We start from the raw sequence: 21,667 nt of genomic DNA, 5'->3' as shown, positions 1-21,667 counted from the left end.
TCACACATACATTCTCTGTCTCATTCCCTTTCTTACACATACTGTCTCATTCCCTCTCTCTCTCACATACACATTCACTCATGCCCTCTCTCACACATTCTCTCATTCACTCTCTCATGCACAAACACTCTCATTCCCTCTCTCTCACTCTCACTTTCATTTGTGCTCTCTCAAACTCTCAATTGCATTCTCTCTGGTACACTCTGATGCCCCCCCCCCCCTCTCTCTCACATGCACTCTCATTTCCTCTCTCTCACACACTCTCTCCCTCTCATCCCCCCTCTCTCACACACACTCTCTCATTCTCTCTCTCTCACCCTCTTTCTCTCATTCCCTCTCTCATTTCCCCCTCTCACACACATTTTCTCTCTCTCTCTCACATTCTGTCTAATTTCCCCACTCAGACACACGCTATCAAAGAACAAAGAACAATACAGCACAGGAACAGGTCCTTCGGCCCTCCAAGCCTGCACCGATCATGTGTTCCTAACTAGACCATCCGTTTGTATCCCTCTATTCCCAGTCTGTTCATTTGGCTATCTAGATAAGTCTTAAATGATCCTAGCATGTCTGCCTCAACCACCTTGCTTGGTAGTGCATTCCAGGCCCCCACCACCCTCTGTGTAAAATATGTCTCCTGCATATTTGTATTGAACCTTGCCCCCCTTACCTTGAACTTGTGACCCCTTGTGTTTGTCATTTCTGACCTGGGAAAAAGCTTTCAACTGTTCACCCTATCTATGCCCTTCATAGTTTTATAAACTTCTATAGGCCGCCCCTCAACCTCCGTCTTTCCAGGGAGAACAACACTAGTTTACTCAATCTCTCCTCATAGCTAATACCCTCCATACCTGGCAACATCCTGGTAAACCTTCTCTGTACTCTCTCCAAAGCCTCCACGTCCTTCTGGTAGTGTGACGACCAGAACTGGACGCAGTATTCCAAATGTGGCCTAACCAACGTTCTATACAGCTGCAACATCATATGCCAACTTTTATATTCTATGCCCCATCCAATAAAGGCAAGCATGCCATATGCCTTCTTCACTACCTTTTCCACCTGTGCTGTGACCTTTAAGGATCTGTGCACTTGCACACCCAGATCCCTCTGTGTGTCTATACTCCTGATGGTTCTGCCATTTATTGTATAGCTCCCCCCTGCATTAGATCTACCAAAATGCATCACTTCGCATTTATCTGGATTAAATTCCATCTGCCATTTCTCCGCCCAATTTTCCAGCCTATCTATATCCTGCTGTATTCTCTGACAATGTTCATCACTATCCGCAACTCCAGCAATCTTTGTGTCATCCGCAAACTTACTAATCAGACCAGCTACATCTTCTTCCAAATCATTTATATATATCACAAACAGCAGAGGTCCCAGTACAGAGCCCTGCGGAACACCACTAGTCACAAAACTCCAATCAGAAAAAGACCCCTCCACTGCTACCCTCTGTCTTCTATGGCCAAGCCAGTTCTGTACCCATCTAGCTAGTTCATCTTTGATCCTGTGAGATTTAACCTTTTGCACCAGTCTGCCATGAGAGACTATCACTCACTCCCCTACTTTCTCTCGCAGACCTTCTCTCATTCCCTCTCTCACACGCACTCTCTCTCCCATTCTCTCTCTCTCACACACACTGTCTCTCATTCCCTCTCTCTCATGCAATCTTTCTCTCATTCCCTCTCTCGCACAGTCACCCTCAGGCCATCTCTCTCTCACTCTCTCCCGTTCCCCCTCTCAAACAGTCTTATTCCCTCTCTCTGACACTCCCATTTCCCTTCATTTCATTCACTGTCTCACACACATCCTCTCTCATTCCCTTTCCCTCACGCAATCTCTCTCTCATTCCCTCGCTCACACACACTCACTTTCCCATTCCCTCACACACTCTCTCCCATTCATAGAATCATAGAATCCCTACAGTGCAAAAGGAGGCCATTCAGCCCATTGAGTCTGCATCAACCACAATCCCACCCACACCCTATTCCCATAACCTCACACATTTACCCTAGCTAGTTCCCCTGACACTAAGGGGCAATTTAGCATGGCCAATCCACCTAACCCACACATCTTTGGATTGTGGGAGTAAACTGGGGCACCCGGAGGAAACCCACGCAGACACAGGAAGAACTTGCAGACTTCACTCAGATCATGGCCCAAGCCGGGAATCAAACCGGGTCCCTGGCGCTGTGCAGCAGCAGTGCTAACCCCTGTGCCACTGTGCCACCCTCATTCTCATTCTCTCATTTCCTCTCTCACACTCTCTATTTTCTCTCTGTCATTCCCTCTCTCACCCACTCTCATTCCCTCTCTCTCACACCTCCTATTCTCATTCCCTCTCTCTCTCAAACACACTCTCTCATTTCCTCTCACACTCTCCCATTCCCCCCTTTCTCTTATATACTCTCATTCCCTTTCTCTCACACACATTCTCCCATTTCCCTCTCTTAAAGACAGTTTCTCATTCCCCCCTTTCTCAGACACTCTCTCACCCCCACCTCCTCTCTCTCACACACACCCTCACCCCCCCCCCCCCCCTCACCTCTAATCACTCCCCCCTCTCTCACTCATCCTCTCTCATTGTCTCGCCCTGCACCTTCAGAATCACTGCTCTCTGCCTGGAATGCTCTCTATTGTCTGGTCGCCTCTCCGTATATTTCAGTTATCTGGGGGGGGGGGGGGGGGGCAGATTCCTGCTCCGGTTATTCTCTCTCTCTCTCCCCCAGCCCCTGACACTGTTCGTTTCTCTGACCTGATCCTTTTTCGTTCAGGATTGCGCTCTCTCAGCCCGGGGCTTTTACACTGACTCCCAGTTTGGATCCGGTCAGAATTCCCCCTCCTTCAAAGCCAGCCCCGGACTCGGAGCTACTGGGGTAGGGAGGAGAGTCTCTGGGTTCACAGGGGAGGGGGAACCCAGCATTGAGACATCTCCAAAGCACAAACACATTAAACTGGAATTATTCCTCGCTCACTATTATATAACCTGATGTTGAACAAGTGGGTTCAGGTCTTGAAGAGGAATATATTTATCACAGTCTCAGTGGGAAAGACAGCTCAATACTCACAAACACAAGTCAGTAGCTCAGGGCAGCTCCACTTTCCGCCGTGTCTCATCGAAATGGTTTATTTATTCTGTCCCAGCCTTAAATACTCTACCCCAGTCTCTCCCAGACTCACACACGCCGAACCGAGCAGGAAGTATCAAGCACTTAACCCCACATTTCATGCAACTGTGCGAATATACCTGTCTATCTGAACCAGCGTGCTCCTGCTGACATGTACCATCGAACCGTACAGATGCACCTGGCGCAGAAAGAGACCATTCGGCCCGCAGTGCCTTATCCCAGCCCCTCCACGGGAGGCATTTCAGAAGCATTTTCCAAGTGTTGTTTTGCATGTGAGGAAGGTCTGAGCCACCCTCCTTTTCAGGCAGAGTTCCAGAACCACCCAACCACCCTCTGTGAGTGAAAAAAAACTCTTTAATCCCCCCCAAAGGAGGCCTTGGAGAGGGTACAGAAAAGATTTACGAGGATGTTGCCTGGTATGGAGGCCATTAGCTATGAGGAGTGGTTGGAGAAACTTGGTTTGTTCTCACTGGAATGACGGAGATTGAGGTGCGACCTGATAGAAATCTACAAGATTATGAGAGGCATGAACAGAGTGGATAGTCAGTCAGCAGTGAGTTCCAGGCACCCACCACCCTCTGTAAAAAAACTTGCCTCGTACATCTCATTTAAACCTTGCCCCTTGCACCTTAGACTTGGAAGAGTCAATTATCATGGGGCATTGGTTTAAGGTGTGAGGGGCAAGGTTTAAAGGAGATGTACGAGACAAGTTTTTTTACAGAGGGTGATGGGTGCCTGGAACTCGCGGCCGGGGGAGGTAGTGGAAGCAGATACGATAGTGCCTTTTAAGGGGCATCTTGACAAATACATGAATAGGATGGAAATAGAGGGATATGGTCCCCGGAAGGGTAAGGGGTTTTAGTTCAGTCGGGCAGCATGGTCGGTGCAGGCTCGGAGGGCCTGTTCTTCTGCTGTAATCTTCTTTGTTCTTTGTTCACCCTCCTCCCTCCCCATCCTTATTTGACCAATGAATTTAAATCTCTGCTCCCTGGGGTCCTCCGACCTCTCTGCTAAGGGAGTTAGGACCCCTACTCTCTCTTGACACTTCCTAATTTTACAAATCTCAATCAAATCCCCCTCAGCCTTCTGTGATCCAAAGAAAATGAGCCTCAACCAATCCAAATTTTTCTCCGTCACTAAGATTCTTCATTCCTGGCAACATGCGGTGCACTCTTCCCCACACTCTGAATCTGCAGTATTTTGTTTTTGCTGAAGCCCTGACACACAACACAATTTCAGGAATTGTGCTTTAATCTCTCCATGTGCTTGGTCCTGAAGTTGGGGTTAGTTTCAGAAGAGTAATGACAGCGAACATTAATAAGTCACTGTGAAAAACCCAACAAATTTGGGGCTATTGATAGTGATGGGAGATTGGCTTTTTTACTTTGTTTCTCTGCAGTTTCATTGATCTTTCAGTTTACAATGGGAACTTGGAAAAACCCATCCTGGTATCTAGTTTTTTGTTATGTAGTTTATCTCTTTCCAGTCATAAAGCAAGGCCACACCTAAAAGAGGCAACAATGACCTAGTGGTATTATCACTAAATTATTAATCCAGAAACTCAGCTAATATTCTGGGGACCTGGGTTCGAATCCTGCCATGACAGATGATAGAATTTGAATTCAATTTTTAAAAAATATCTGTAATTAAAAATCTACTGATGACCATGAAACCATTGTCGATTGTTGGAAAAACCCACTAATGTCCTTTAGGGAAGGAAATCTGCCATCCTTATCTAAATCAAAATACTGCGGATGCTGGCATCTGAAACAAAAACAGAAAATGCTGGAAAATCTCAGCAGGTCTGACAGCATTGTGGAGAGAGAATGGAGCCAATGTTCTGAGTCTAAATGGCCCTTTGCCAGACAACATAACTATTGGCCCAGTGACTTGGGACAATAACAACACTTGAGTGACACTCTGACGAAGGGTCATCTAGACTGAAATGCTGGCTCTATTCTCTCCATGATGTGGAGATGCCGGCGTTGGACTGGGGTGAACACAGTAAGAGTTTTAACAACACCAGGTTAAAGTCCAACAGGTTTATTTGGTAGCAAATACCATTAGCTTTCGGAGCGCTGCTCCTTCATCAGATGGAGTGGAAATGTGCTCCGAAAGCTAATGGTATTTGCTACCAAATAAACCTGTTGGACTTTAACCTGGTGTTGTTAAAACTCTTACTCTATTCTCTCCCCACAGATTGGAGAGAGAATAGAGTTGGGGTTCACGAAGTGGGGTGGTGATCTTGCCACTTCAACACAACACCCTGCTCTCCTGTCCACATGTCCGTCCTTGGCCTTTTGCAATACTCTAGTGAACCCCAATGCAAACTGGAGGTACAGCACCTCATCTTCCGATTGGGCATTTTACAGCCTTCCAGATTGAACATTGAGTTCAACAACTTCAGAGAGTGAACTCCCCCCTCCACCTTCACCCCATTTCCATTTAATGTATTTCATTCTGTTTCTTCTTTTCATCTCATTCATCCATTTTTATCATCCTTCTTTCTCACTTCTGTTTTTCCACTTCTCCACTCCCGCTCTCCTTCTTGCACCCCCCCCCCCCCCCCCCCCCGCCCCCCCCCGCCCTCACCTTTCAGGCCAACTGTATCTCCATCTGTACCTTTGTTCTGCCAGTCACACGTTTTGATCACTTAATGGATACTTCTAGCATCTTTCTCAGCTTTCTTCATCCTCATTTACATTCCCATTGTCCTATTACAGCACCCCCCCACCCTCATAGTATAAATCTTTTCTGATTTTCTTTGCATCCAGACTCAAAAAGTTGGCCCTATTCTCTCCCCATGGATGTCACACCTGCTGAGATTTTCCAGCATTTACTCTTATATGGCATCTCCTTACTTTGGATTGTAAATTGTTTTGGGAGATTTACATTTTTTTCTAACTTTACCCTTCTATCCCTTTTTCTTTGTCTCTGTTAACCCAATCTTTCTTTTCCTCTTTTTATTTCATTCAATTTCCCTCTCCCTCATCCCTCTTTTTAAATTCCCATCCTTCAATCTAATTGGTTAAGGAGCCAGACTGGTGGGTCCCTTCATTGGCTCAGGTCCCAGATATTCTTAATTCTGCCCCCCCCCCCCCCGCCCCCCGCACCCCCCCACCCCTCGCTCCATTACCAGCTCTCCCTCCCAGCAGGTTAGAGGGTAACATTTCTTCAAACCTAAACATATACAAGCATGTCGAAACAATTGGGCAGGCAGTGACATGCCTCACAAAACTTTGTACACATGGAGGCAAAATAATCCAAAATTCAATCTTGGGATTTCTAAAGATCTTTTTACCAATACATTTTTAAAAAATCACATATCCGCTTTCTTCTTCCGATAAAAGGCTGTTTCACTCAATGAAAAGGAAACTCCATCTACGTGTAAGCTACAAAGAGTGTCAGATTATAGATCACTTTCCTTTTTACTAACACAAAATCGCTTTGCAATCAAATGAGGATAAATGATGTTTAAACTGACAGAGACAAACAACAAGAGATTGTCTCTGAACTCTCTGGAGGCTGAGTCAAATGGGATGAGGAGAAGCATCTGTTGCACACCACACGCTTTGGGCTGCCAGGAACAGATTAGCATTGTATCTCCAGGAATGCCCCTTTAGCCTCCTCACCATTCGTCAACAATGTGTGAAACTCACTCTTTTACCTTGGTGACAGCACTCAATTGACCTTTCCCTGCATCTGCTGTGTTTTATTTTGAATCAATTTGAATTTAAAATGAGTCATTTAGGATAAATTGCCACTACTCAAGGGCAATTTGAAAGTAAGGACAGTTCCAGATCCTTTTATTCCTGCTTTCAAATGAGTTTTTTAAAAATTCATGCGCAGGATGTGAGACTTGCTGGCTAGGCCAACATGCATTGTCCATCCCTAATTGCCATTGGGAACGTGATGGTGAGCTGGCTTCTTGAATACAATTTTAAAAATTCATTCATGGGACATAAGTGTCGCTTGAACTGAGTGGCTTGCTAGACCATTCCACAGGGCAGTTGAGAGTCAACCACATTGCTGTGGCTCTGGAGCCACATGTAGGCCAGACCAGGTAAGAATGGCAGATTTCCTTCCTGAAAGGACATTAGTGAACCAGATGGTTTTTTCCAACAATCGACAATGGTTTCATGGTCATCTGTAGATTCTTAATTCCAGATAATTTTTATTGAATTCAAATTCCACCATCTGCCGTGGCGGGATTCGAACCCAGATCCCCAGAACGTTAACTGAGTTTCTGGATTAATAGCCTAGCAATAATATTATTAATAGAGCTGAGTAACTTGCCGGACCAAGTAGTAGCCAACCACTCTATGAGCCTGGAGTCACGTGTAGGCCAGACCGGATAAGAATGGCAGATTTCTTTTCCCAGAAATACATAGTTCTTACTTGCTCAGTAACGTAACCTCTATGCTGCCACATCCCATAAGTTAATTATCGAAACTTATGAACTGGTCTCTTGCTCAATGCTGGCCACAGACTATTTGTTCCAACACACAGATCTTGTTAAGTAGTGATGTGGTAGAAACATAGAAAATAGGGGCAGGAATAGGCCATTTGGCCCTTCGAGTCTGCTTCACCATTCAATATGATCATGACTGATCCTCCATTTCAATGTCATACTCTCACTCTCTCCCCATACCCTTTGGCACCTTTAGAGACTAGAAACATGGCCTCCACAGCCTTCTGTGCTGGATAATTCCACAGGTTCTTCTCATTTTAGTCCTAAATGGCCTACCCTGATTTCTGAGACCATGATCCCTTGTTATAGACCTCCATGGTCAGAGCGGCATGATGGCACAGCGGTTAGCACTGTTACCTCACAGCGCCAGGGACCCGGGTTGAATTCCAGCCTTGGGTACTGTCTGTGTGGAGTTTGCACGTCCTCCCCGTGTCTGCGTGGGTTTCCTCCGGGTGCTTTAGTTTCCTCCCACAGTCCGAAAGACGTGCTGGTTAGGTGCATTGGCCATGCTAAATTCTCCCTCAGTGTACCCGAACAGGCGCCGGACTGTGGCGACTAGGGGATTTTCACAGTAACTTCATTGCAGTGTTATTGTAAGCCTACTTGTGACTAATAAATAAACTTTACTTTACTTTATCCCTGCATCCAATCTGTCCAGCCCTGTCAGAATTTTATACGTTTCAATGAGATGCCCTCTCATTCTTCTAAATTCCAGTGCATACAGGCCTAGTCAACCCAATCTGTCCTCATACAACAATTCTGCCATCCCAGAAGTCAGTCTGGTGAAGCATCACTGCACCTCCTCTATGGTAAGTATATCCTTTCTCGGCAAATCAACCAAAACTGCACACAGTACTGCAGGTGTGGCCTCACCAAGGCCATGGAATCCATACAGTGTTGAAGGAGGACATTTGGCCCATCGGGTCTGCACCGACCACCCAGGCCCTATCCCCATAACCCCATGCATTTATCCTAGCTAATCCCCCTGACACGAAGGGGCAATTTAGCATGGCCAATCCACCTAACCTGCACATCGTTGGACTGTGGGGGGAAACTGGAGTACCCGGAGGAAACCCGCGCAGACACGGCGAGAATGTGCAAACTCCGCGCGGACAGTGACCCAAGCCAGGAATCGAACCCGGGTCCCTGGCGCTGTGAGGCAGAAGTGCTAACGACTGTGCCACCGTGCCACCCTGTACTGTTGTAGTAATACATCCTTGTTCTTGTACTCAATTCCTCTTGCACTGAACACACAGAGTCTTCAGAGATAGGCAGGTTAAATGAGTGGGCAAAAAACTTGGCAGATGGAATATAATGGGGAGAAATGTGAAGTTATGCCCTTCGCTAGGAAGAATAAAGGAGCTGAATATTATTTAAATGGAGAAAGACTGCAGAAAGCTGCAGCACAGAGAGATTTGAGGGTCATCGTGCATAAATTACAAAAAGTTAGCATGAAAGTTCAGCAGATAATAGGGAAAGCAAATGGAATGTTGGCCTTTATTTCAAAGGGAATGGAATATAAAAATAGGGAAGGCTTGCTAAACCTATACAAGGCACCAGTTAGACCATACCTGGAATACTGTGAACAGTTTTGGTGCCCTTATCGAAAGAACTATACACTTGGCATTGGAGGTAGTCCAGAGAAGGTTGATTTGGGTATGGAGGAATTTTCTTATGTGGAGAGATTGAGTAGGTTGGGCTTGTTCTCATTAGAGTTCAGTAGAATGAGAGATGACCTTTTTGAGACATATAGGATTCTCGGGGGGGCTTGGCAGGGTAGATGCATTTAAGTTGTTCCACTTTTTGGGAGAGTCCAGAACTAGATGGCATAATCCCAGAGTAAGGGATCATCCATTTAAGGCGGAGATAAGGAGGACTTTTTTCTTTCAGAGGTTTGTAGTGGCTGGGTTAAGTGTGTTCAAGGCTGAGATAGGTAGATTTTTAATCAGTAAGGGAATCGCAGGTTATGGGGATAAGGTGGGAAAGTGGTGTTCGAGAGTATCATTTCAGAACAGACATGATGTAATTGAATGGTGGATCAGCTTTGAAGGGCCAAATGACCTATTTCTGCTCAAATGTCTTATGGTCTTATAAAGGACAACTTATTATTTGCCTCCTAAATCTGAGTTGGAACTCCTGAGGTGACGTCACGATTCAAAGGTGTTTTGGGGCAAGTGGAAGCAGCTGATTGAGTATGGTTGGGTAGGTATTTACTACTTTCATTGCTCATAGTTTGTAAAGTCTTTTTTTGTGGTTTATAGTTTCTGAGGGCTATATATAGTAACGAGGAACAGATAAGAAGGGCCCTAGAGTCATTGATATTATTTGATTTTAAGTACCTTACAGAAGGTTTCATATTTTTATAAGTTGTGTCAGGAGAGCTAAAGCTGTGGTGTGCTCTTCCTGCTCTCTGTGGGAAACCGGGAACATTCCAGTGCCCAGGGCCAGCATATGTACAGGATTTGTCTCTGGCTGCAGCTGGAAGCCCGTGTTTCAGAGCTGCGCAGTGGCTGGGGACACTGTTCTTGTGTCATGTTACTGGATTTTACCCTCTTTAAATTGAAGTCACGTGGCTCAAAAAATTGAGTATTGTGGCTAGCATGCATAGAAAGGTGGTCACACCATAGGCTAAGCATACACAGGCAGGGAGGGAATGGGTGACTACCAGGCAGAGCAAGAGGACTAGGCAGGCAGTGCAGGAATCTCCTGGTGGTCATTCCCCTGCAGAACAGATATAATACTTGGGACATTGTTGGGGGAATTGCCTCTCAAGGGAAAGCAGCAGCAACTAAATTTGTTGCACCATGGTTCGCTCTGCTGCATGGGAGAGGAGTAAAAAGTGTGGGAATCCAATAGTTATAGGGGATTCAAATGCAAAGAGAGTAGATAGGCGTTTCTGTGGCCGCAAACGAGATTCCAGGATGGTACGTTGCCTCCCTGGTGCTTGGATCAAGGATGAGTCCGTGAAAAGATCAGCCATGATCTTATTGAATGGCGGAGCAGGCTCGAGGGGCCGGATGGCCTACTCCTGCTCCTAGTTCTTATGTATCAGAGCGGCTGTAGAACATTCTGGAGAGGGAGGGTGAACAGCCAGTGGTCGTGGTACACATTGGCACAAATAACATAGATAAAAAGAGATGGGATCCTAAAGCAGAATATAGATAGTTAGGGAGTAAGTTTAAAAGTAGTACCTCAAAGGGAATGATCTCAGGATTGCCACTGGTGTAACGTGCTAGTCAGAGCAGAAATAGCAGGATATATCAGATGAATGCATGTCTGGAAAGATGGTGCCAGGGAGAGGGTTTCAGATTCCAGGGACATTGGGACCGGTTCTGGGAAAGGCTGAATCAGTACAAACTGGGCAGGTTACACCTGGATTGGGACTGACGTCCTAGGAGGAGTATTTGCTAGAATGGTTAGGGAGGGTTTAAGCTAAAATGGAGGGGAGATGGGAACCTATGCAAAAAGTCAGAGGAGGGGAAAACAAGGATATGAACAAAAGACAGAAAGGGGAATAAGAAAAGTGATAGGCAAAGAAACCAAGGCGCTCGAATCAAACATGTCCACAGTGAAAAATAATGGCAATGGGACAAGAAATGTTAAAAAGACAAGCCTTAAGGTTTTGTGCCTTAACGCACAGAGCATTCACAATAAAGTGATGAATTAATTGCACAAATAGATGTAAATGGGAATGATATTGTTGGAATTATGGAGACATGGCTGCAGAGTGACCAAGAATGGGAATTGAATATCCAGGGATATTCAGTATTTGGGAAGGACAGAAAAAAAAGAAAAGACAGTTGAGTTGCATTGCTGGTCAAAGAGAAAATTAATGCAATCGTGAGGAAGGATGTTCGCTCTGCAGTGTAAGATGGTGTTTGGATGTATCGGAGAGACAGTTGATGATAATGTAATCTGGCATAGATGTGAACATTTTTGTCTGATGAATGGAGGATTGAAAGCTTTCAGATCCTGAGGGGTACTGACAGGGTGGATGTGGAGCAGATGTGTCCTCTTGTTGAAGAATCTAGAACTAGGGGTCACTGTTTAAAAATACGAGGTTTCTTATTTAAAATGGAGATGAGGAGAAATGTTTTTTCTCAGAGGATCGAGAGTCTCTGGATCTCTCTTCCTCAAAAGGCAGTGGAGGCAGAGTCTTTGAATATTTTTCCAGCAGAACTGGATAGATTCTTGATTAACAAGGGAGTGAAATATTATCGCTAGGCAGGAATGTGGGGTTGAAGTAACAAGCACATCAGCCATGATCTTATTGAAAGGTGGAGGAGGTTTGAGGGGCTGAGTGGCCTACTGCTCCTAATTTATATGTTCTTATGTAGGATGTCTTGAGAAGACACAGGAGAGAAGTGAGAGAACACACAGGTCACCTGGACTGATAGAAAGGAAGCCTGAGGTTGAGTCAACTACAGCAACACAAGATAGAATCTGCAAAGTTTATACCGGCTAGCAGATATCTCACTCAGTAGAATAACAACTACTGCCATTTATGTAGCATCTTTATCATAGTAAAATGCCCAAAGTGCTTTGGAGCATTGAAGTGTCTTGAATTGCTTCACAGGAGCATTATGAAGCAGTTTGACACTGAGTCACATATGAAAATATTAGGACAGATGCTTGGCCAAAGGGGTGGCTTTTCAGGAGTGTCATTAAGAAGCAGAGAGAAAGAGAGAGAGGGAAATCCAGAGCTTGGGGCCCAGCATCTGAGGGCTCGGCCACCAATGGTGGAGAGATTAAACTCGGATTGCTCAAGGGCAGGGTGAGAGGACACAGATATGTCGGAGGGTTGTGAGGTTGGAGGAGATTACAGAGATAGGGAAGAGTAAGGTCATGAATTGAAAACAAGGATGAGAATTTTAAATTTGAGGCATTGTTTAACTAGGTAGATCAGCAATAGATGAGTGGAACTCGGTGTGAATCAGGACTCAGTGCGAGTAAGGAGTTATGGGCAGCAGAGCTTTGGATGAGTTTGTAGAGGGTAGAATATGGAAGGGCAAGCAAGGAATGGCCTGAAATAGACACCTGGAAGGAACAACAGCAGATAGGCAGTGACGGTGTGAAGTCAGATAATGGAAGTGAAAATAAGAGGTTGGGATGGGCTGGATATGTAGTCGGAAACTTACCTCGAGGTCAGGTATGACACTAAGCTTCCAATAGCCTAGTTCAGCCTCAGACACTTGCCAGAGAGAGGGATGGAGTCAGTGAGCAGGGAACAGAGTTTGTGGCTTCCAAATATTTAACTGGAGGAAATTTCTGCTCATCCAACACTGGGTGCTGCATAGGCAGCCTGATAATTTAGCAACAATGGAGGAATCAAGCAATGTGAACACGAGAAATAGGAGCAGTAGTAGACCTGTTGAGCCTGTGTGACCAATACAATCATGTCTGATCTTGGTCTTCATTTTCCTGCCCCCTCCACCATTGCTTTTCATTACTTGAGGGAGCAAAAATCTGTCTATCACAGCCTTAAATATAGTCAACAACGGAGCATCCACAACCCGCTGAGGTACAGAATGCTAAAGATTCACAACCCTTTGAGTGGAGTAATTTCTCCTCTTCTCCATCCTAAAGTGATGGTGAGCGAGAGCTGTCTGTTATCAATGTACTTTTGAAAAGTAACGTTCAGCCCACACCAAGGGGCAGCATGTAGGTGAGAATTAACAGGCCAGCAGGCAAGGGACAACCCTCGGGAAACACCAGACCTAACAGTATGTGAGCAGGAAGAGAAAACACTGCAAGGGATGCTCTGGCTCCAATTAATAGATAAGGTTTGGAACCAGCTGCAAGCAGCTATGGTGAGCTGTTGGAGGAGGAGGGCATGGAATCGTGTGAAAAGGCTGCAGACCGGTCGAGAAGGACGAGGAGAGAAAGTTTACTTTTGTCACAGTCACAGAGGGTATGGCTTTGATACGAACAGATTCTGTATTGTGGTAGCAACCTGACTGGAGAGGCTTAAACAAGGCATTTTATCGGTGTTGAAAAGTGTAACTCACTCCGTCATTGTCCCTCCACCAACCTGTCCCTCCTCCCCTGCCCCCAACTCTCTATGTACTGAACTGTGGAGAAGAAGGAACCATGTGGAGACCTGTCCTCACTTAAATATCATTGGCAAACTGCCTACCCACTGGGCTGCCTGATGCAAGGCCCAATATCCAGGGGCCCAGTAGCAGGGTGTGTTCGGGATTGAGGGGAAGAGAGAGACGAGTTGGGTGTTGCAATCACAGAGGGAAGGAAGGTTATGGTGGCAGGGACCCAGATTATTCATCTTGGGGCCCAGAGGGCATCTTACCTCTTCATACCTCCCTTGATGGGTTCTTCACCAGTGTTACTGGAGAACTCACCTGAAGAAGGGGCTAAGAGCTCCGAAAGCTTGTGTGGCTTTTGCTACCAAATAAACCTGTTGGACTTTAACCTGGTGTTGTTAAACTTCTTACTGGAGAACTGGTCAGAGGGAGGGCGCTTTGATCAGATTTGCCCTCAGTTGGAAGTCTGGGTCCCAGGTAGAATTGTAATGAAAGGATCCTACCAGCTGAAACAGACAGGAGCTTTAAGCATCCAGTAATTGGTTAAAGGGGCATGAGGCAATGTAGAGGCAGAGTTAACAGGCCATACAACTAAAGGCCCCATTTCAAAATTGTAACCCCTGTCAACCTTGAGTTCAGCAAATTAAAACTGACCCTTATAGAGTGTGTGATGGTGATTTTTTAAAAATAAAAAATAGTTAATTGTAAGATGAATGAACTATGAAGACATTTTTTGAACCACAGCTTCACTAAAAGCTTCACAATGGGTTAGGTTGATTGGCCATGCTAAAATTGCCCCTTAGTGTCCTGAGATGCGTAGATTAGAGGGATTCGTGGGTAAATATGTAGGGATATAGGGGTAGAGCCTGGGTGGGATTGTGGTCGGTGCAGACTTGATGGGCCGACTGGCCTCTTTCTGTACTGTAGGGTTTCTATGATTTCTATGATAATAGATATGGTGCTGCTCAAACCAAGTCTCAGAACTCAAGATGAGAAATCTCATAGACCATGAACTCAAGATTAGAAATCAATTGATGGCTGCTTCAACTCAGTATACCTCGATGTGTTAGTGATATCGCAAATGTTGAAAGCAACAGCATGCAATGTGGTGAAAAGACAGATGTGCACTGCACATCTGTTAACAAGGATTAGCTTATGCTTTATTATACAGATGTGCAATCCAGTCATTGCTGGTCCACAGAGGTGGAAGCATGAAATCTTAGAATTATACAGCACTAAAGGAGGCCATTTGGCCCATGACTTCTGTGCCAGCTCTTTGTTACTCTTTAGTTTTATTGAATTGCCTCATTTTTTTTTATTTGTTCATGGGATGTGGGTGCCGCTGGCTAGTTCAGCATTTGTTATCCATCCCTAATTGCCCTTGAGCAGGTGATGGTGAGCTACTTTCCTGAACCACTGCAGTCTACACAGTGTAGGTACACCTACAGCGATGATAGGATGGTGAGTGGCTTGGAGGGAAACTTGCAAGTGGTGGTGTTCCCATGTATCTGCTGCCCTTGTTCTTCTAGATGGTACAAGTTGCAGGTTTTGAAGATGCTGTCTCAGGAGCCTTGCTACAGTGCATCTTGTAGATGGTACACACTGCTGCCACTGTTCATTGGTGGTTCCATTTTGCGTAGCTTTTTCCTATTATGAATGGGCAAGGTTAAAATTATCAACAAGATGTTCAAATCACCTTTTCCTAAACTTGCTACAAAAGAACTTGAGGGGAGATGAGGAGAAATGTTTTCACTCCGGGAATTGTTGGGATCTGGAATGGTCTAATTGGAATAGTACAGGAAACTGATTCCATGAAGAATTTTTAAGGCTGATCTTTGGGGATAACAGGATTATGGACAAAAAAATGGGATTGTGGGACTAAGCATGACTATTGTTTCAGGGAGCTAGCACAGGCATGACAAGCTCAATAGCCTCCTTCTATTGTGCACATTTCTATGAGTCTATAATTTGTTCCTCTGACAATATAAATAATAAAAATTGAGATAGGTGGAGACTGTCCAGGTCCACAAAAGACTGTCCTAAATTCAATTAACCTAGGGCCACATTTTCCTCTGGATAGTAGAATCAGAGAAAGGTGCAACATAGAAGGGGGTAATTTGGAAGAGCAATCATACTTAGTCATAGAATCATACAATATAGAAGAGGCCCTTCGGCCCATTGAGTCTGCACCAACATGTGAGAAACACCTGACCTCCCACCTAATCCCATCTGCCAGCACTTGGCCCATAGCTCTGAATGTTATGACGTGCCAAGTGCTCATCCAGGTACTTTTTAAAGGATGTGAGGCAAGCCGCCTCCACCACCCTCCCAGACAGCGCATTTAGACTGCCACCACCTTCTGGGTCAAAAAGGTTTTCCTCACATCCCCCCTAAACCTCATGCCCCCTAAACCTCACCTTGAACCTATGTCCCCTCATGACTGAACCTTCAACTAAGGGGAACAGCTGCTCTTTATCCACTCTGTCCATGTCCCTCATAATCTTGAACACCTCAATCAAGTCACCCCTCAGTCTTCTCTGCTCCAACAAAAACAACCCAAGCCTATCCAATCTCTCTTCATAACTTAAATGTTCCATCCCAGGCAGCATCCTGGTGAATCTCCTCTGCACCCCCTCCAGTGCGTTCATGTCCTTCCTATAATGTGGCAACCAGAACTGCACACAGTACTCCAGCTGTGGCCTCACCAAAGTTCTGTACAACTCCAACATGACTTCCCTATTTTTGTATTTAAATTCCACTACCACACTTGCCTCCCCCATCCTCAAGTACCTGGTCAATGCTCTTTAGAATTATTTATCGAACCAACACTTTAGGTACAGTGATCCAGATCCCGAACAAAAGATTAGCTGCATTTAAACAGCTAACCAAAGATGAATCTGGAACAAGAAAACCTTTCCTTATAATCTTTATTGTTGTGAATCATGACTTGTGTTAAAAAACGGTGGCAGAAAATTAACCGATGTCTTCGAAAGATGAAATGAAATGAACACCCACAGTATTGCCAGGATGGTGGGGAAGGTCAATGGTAAAAATGGAAGTTGAGTTCGGAATTCACAATTGCACCAACGAGCACACCGCAGGAAGGAAAGATAGGATTTCTGCATTTCAGTATATTGACAGGTGCTTGATGGTCGGCACGGACACAATGGGCCGAATGGCCTCTTTCTGTGCTGTAAAACTCTATGATTAGTAAAAGCAGAAAATGCTCAAAGCACTCAGTAGGTACTGAGTAACAGAGTTAATAACCTTTCATCAGACCTATAACAGATCAAAATGTCATAGGTTTTAAGCAATTGAAAGTAGCAGGAACTCCAAAGAAAGGAGAGATTCAAGGACAAAAGTTCATCATTTCATTGAGTTCAATAATTTCAGATCATAACCTCTGCCTCCATTCTGATTTTTTGAATGGTTTTGTGTTTTCTCTTGTTTAGTGTATTTTTTCATAGGATGTAGGCACTATTGTAGGAACGGTTGAGGGGGGAATCTTATTGGAACTTACAGGATACTGTGAGGCCTGGATAGAGTGGACGTAGAGAGGATGTTTCCACTAGTAGGAAAAACTAGAACCAGAGGGCACAACCTCAGGCTAAAGGGACGATCCTTTAAAACAAAGGTGAGGAGGAATTTCTTCAGCCAGAGAATGATGAATCTGTGGAACTCTTTGCCGCAGAAGGCTGTGGAGGCCGGGTCATTGAGTGTCTTTAAGACAGAGATAGATAGGTTCTTGATTAATAAGGGGATCAGGGGTTATGGAGAAAAGGCAGGAGAATGGGGATGAGAAAAATGTCAGCCATGATTAAATGATGGAGCAGACTCGATGGGCCGAGTGGCCTAATTCTGCTCTGATGTCTTATGGTCTTATACCTAACTGCCATTGAACTGAGTGGCTTGCTAGGCCATTTCCAGTAAGATGGCAGACACATTTAAGGGGCATTAATGAACATGTTTTTACAACATTTGACGATAGTTTCATGATCACCATTACTGAGACTAACTTTATATTCTGAATTCATGAATTAAATTTCCACCAGTTGCTATTAGCCCACGCCTCTGGGTTAGTAGCCCAGTGACATTATCATTGTGCCACCACCTCTTTTCATGCATCTTAAATGAAGAATGCTGTCCTGCCATTTAAACCGCCTCTAGACACATTGTTTGTTTCTTTATTTGACCCATTACCATTTTCACAGTAACTTCATTGCGGTGTTAATGTAAACCTACATACAACACTAATAAACTTTAAAACTTTAAACCTTTCCACTTGCTCAAACTTTATTACATTTCTAACTTTTCGCTGTACTGATGAACAATCATTGATTTGAAACAGCTGGAGGTCAGCCATTTGGGACTGAGATGAGGAGAAATTCCCTCACCCAGAGGATTATAAATCAAACACCGGAGAGATGTGGATTCTCAGTCGCCAGTACGTTCACTGCTGAGATGGATTTTTGGACACTAAGGGAATCAATGGGGATTGGGCAGGAAAGTGGATTTGATGCAGAACAGGCTTGACCAAGCTTTTCACACTGAGGGGAGATCATTTCAAAACCTTTCTCACTTAAGGAGTCAATGAGCAAATTTCAGAAAGATTGAAAGTTTGGTACAACATTAAACATGAATTTTTAAAAAACAGGTATGAAAAACTTGCTGAGCAAAGAAAATGAGTAGTAAATTAAGATGAGTATTGGAGTGAAGTAGGGTAAGAGTACGTGTGTCTGGTTCACTCCCAGTCTCAAGGTGCTCACTCAGTCAAAAGTCTGAAGGACAGGACCATCGACAATCACCGGATGTTACGACTTAGCATAACTCGGACTATTGAACCCATTGGCAGCTGGGAGTGACTTCCAATTGCTTCCTGTAAAGTCTGCAATTTTACAGATAGTGTGTGGTATATGCTGTATAGGGTAATCAGTCATTTTAAGACATTAATAAGGGAAATCAAAGAATCCCTACAGTGCAGAAGAAGGCCATTCAGCCCATTGAGTCTGCACCAACCAAAATCCCACCCAGGCCCCATCCCCACAACCCTGTGCATTTACCCTAGCTAGTCCCCTTGACACTAAGGATCAATTTAGCATGGCCAATCCACCTAACCCACACATCTTTGCACTGTGGGAGGAAACTGGAGCACCCGGAGGAAACCCACGCAGACATAGGGAGAACATGCAGACTCTGCACAGACAGTGACCCAAGCCGGGAATCGAACCTGGGTCCCTGGCGCTGTGAGGCAGCAGTACTAACCACTATGCCACCCGTGCCGCCCAATCTTTTCTGTAGGTTTACAGTATTGGGTGCCTACTAAGTAATGCTTAGTCAATATTGATCTTCATTTGTTGTTACAGTAAAAGTCTTAAAACTTGACATCGTGGCCAGAATTCTCCGGCCGTTCATGCCAACTGGATTCTCTGGTCCTGCTGCAGTGAATGGAGATTTGGCTGAGTGCCAAATCCTCTGTCCTCGCTTGTAGTGATGGCAGGGCATGAACGGCCGGAGAATTCCGGCCATGTCATCTGATGCCATTAAGTTGGTCATGAGGAATTCAAATCTGTTTTTAAAAGCAATCTGTCTCTGTCCGCAGAGTTCATGACAAATGGAGATTTGATAGAGATGTTGAAGGTTATGACACGTTTGGATAAGAAAGACAGCACAAAGCCGAGGGGACACAAATTGAAGGTTTTGGATGTAGAGCATGGTAAGGAATTTGCTGCCAGTCAGAGTGGTGGAAGGGGAGACATTGAATGCTTTCAAAAGGAAATTGGGTGTGAACAACTGAGAAAAATAAAGTTACAGAGCTACAAGGATTGAGCCAGGGAACGGATTGATTGGATTGCTCTTCAGGGAGCTGCCATAATGACCCAATAGCCTTTCACCCCTGCTCTCCCTGATCTACAACAGCTCCCATTCTGACAACAGCTCGATTTTAAACTCCCAGGAAAATTTCCAGCACAGAAGCAGGCCATTCAACCCAACCGTGCCATGTTAGCGTTTATCCTCCTACTGCCCAACTATTATCTAACCCTATTTCTATTCCTTTCTCCCTCACGTACTCATCTAACTTGCCCTTTTAAAAAGCAGATATTTATCTCGACTACTCCATGGGGTGGCGGGTTCCACCTTCTCACCGCTCACTGAAGGACCGAGTCTCTTCACATTGGATGTATTAGTGACTATCTTATATTTATAGCCATATATGTCTGTATGTGTATCACCGGACAGTGATTACTGGCAGATTATTCGAAAGAACATATGTGCACCTACTTTTAAGTCAGCGTCTCTAAGTGGTGATGAGGAGTCTGTCTGATTGTTCTCCTCTCTGAGGCAGGGTGAACGTGAGGTGATGTACAATCTCCCTGCCTTAGATCAGCAAACTCAGGACAGATTTGAGGATTAAACTTGGAATTTTCCTGATCCGTATGGCTCATTTTCAACTCAGTCATTTGGGGAGCTAAACATTTACAGCTTCCACGATATCAGAATCAAAGCTTTGGACAAGTGTCTCGTTTCACGTTGAAAATGTGTTTCCCCTTTGGGTTAACTGGAAAAATCTGTTAAAACATGTAGTATATTACAAGCCTAGTTACAAGCCTGATTGTTGCAAGGTCTCCATGCTACTAATTTCCCTTGGCCAAGTGTTGGAGAAGGAACTTCAATAAGTAGATTGAATTGCCCTCATATATATTCCAGATGCCAAATGGGTTTCAGTTCAAACTTAGCTGGGTGAATTGGTGACTGTAATTCTTCCAAATAAAATATAATATTAAGATGTTTAAATGATTCAAAGATTCTGGCAGCTTAAGTGATCTTCTTTAGTTCTTTGGTATCTGTGTGCATTTCTCTTTTATAACCAGTTCTATGAACCTGAGAGAGTTAGTGTTTAATGTGGAATTCTCATAAAGGGGAAACAAGTTGTGACACCCCCAATGATCTCATTGGTCTTCTGAAACTACTTCTTCAGTTCTGTGCCCAGGGACAGGTCTAACGCACAGTGCCATGAACTCCACCCCAGGAGGCAGATTCCAGCTGGAACTGGGGTCAAAACTTGCACGGTTGGCACCATTCTGATCCAAACCAGCCAACCGAGCCAACCAGTCCCCGCAAAGTGTCTGAGTTGCTGTGGGAACATGCATGGAGCATTGGATAGTGATGGTAAAGGCTCCAATTTCTTTCCATGACATGGCTGACCAGGAATCTCTCCTGCTCTTACCACCTGCCAATGGTGTGTTGGAAGGATTTCACAGGCTGATGCTCAACCTGTTTGGTCGAGTTGTGAACACACCTTCCTTGACCTTCAGGTCCTGGAGTGGGACTTCAACCCGGAGCAGCTGGCTCAGAGGCAGGGATGTTACCCACTGGGCCACCAGACTTTCTATTCATTGTAATCATACAAAGATTCACCACAGAAGGTGACCATTCAGCCCAATGTGCCTGTGAGGGTTCTTTGAAAAGAGTTACCAATTAAGAACAAAGAACAGTACAGCACAGGAACAGGCCCTTTAGCCCACCAGCCAATTAGTCACACTGCCCCTGCTCTTTCCACAAATTTTCCCTTTTCATGCATTTATCCAATTCCCTTTTGAAAGTTCCCCCAGAATCTGCTTCAATTTCCCTTTCAGATCGTCTTAACCCCATGTGTAAAAAAACTCCATTTTCCCAATGGTTTCTTAAATCAGTGTCCTCTGGTTCTGACCCTCCTCATACCGGAAACAACTTCACCCTGTATACTCTGCAAAAATCTTTCATAATTTTAGAAAGAAAGACTTGCATTTATATAGCACCTTTCATGACCACTGGATGGTCTAAAGCACTTCACAGCCAATGACCTACTTTTGAAGAGTAGTCCAGCTGTAATGTAGGAATCTTGTAAATCTCCCCTTAACCGTCTCTGCTCTAAGGAGAACAATCCCAGATTCTCCAGTCTCTTCATATAACTGAAGTCTCCTGGCCCTGGTACCATTAGAACATAGATAGAACATAGAACAGTACAGCACAGAACAGGCCCTTCGGCC

The 21,667-nt window shown here is 44.8% G+C and overlaps 1 protein-coding gene across 2 annotated transcripts in view; it reads right to left on the bottom strand.

Annotated features, from left to right (window-relative positions):
* kcns2 (potassium voltage-gated channel modifier subfamily S member 2) overlaps positions 1–21,667 on the bottom strand; it is a 91,831-nt gene that overhangs the window by 2,845 nt on the left and 67,319 nt on the right. The gene's annotated exons all lie outside the window — the stretch shown is intronic.

This window comes from Mustelus asterias, chromosome 7, assembly GCF_964213995.1.
Source record: "Mustelus asterias chromosome 7, sMusAst1.hap1.1, whole genome shotgun sequence".
In the NCBI taxonomy this organism is placed as follows: domain Eukaryota; kingdom Metazoa; phylum Chordata; class Chondrichthyes; order Carcharhiniformes; family Triakidae; genus Mustelus; species Mustelus asterias.
This window is presented reverse-complemented; position numbering and strand designations above follow the sequence as displayed.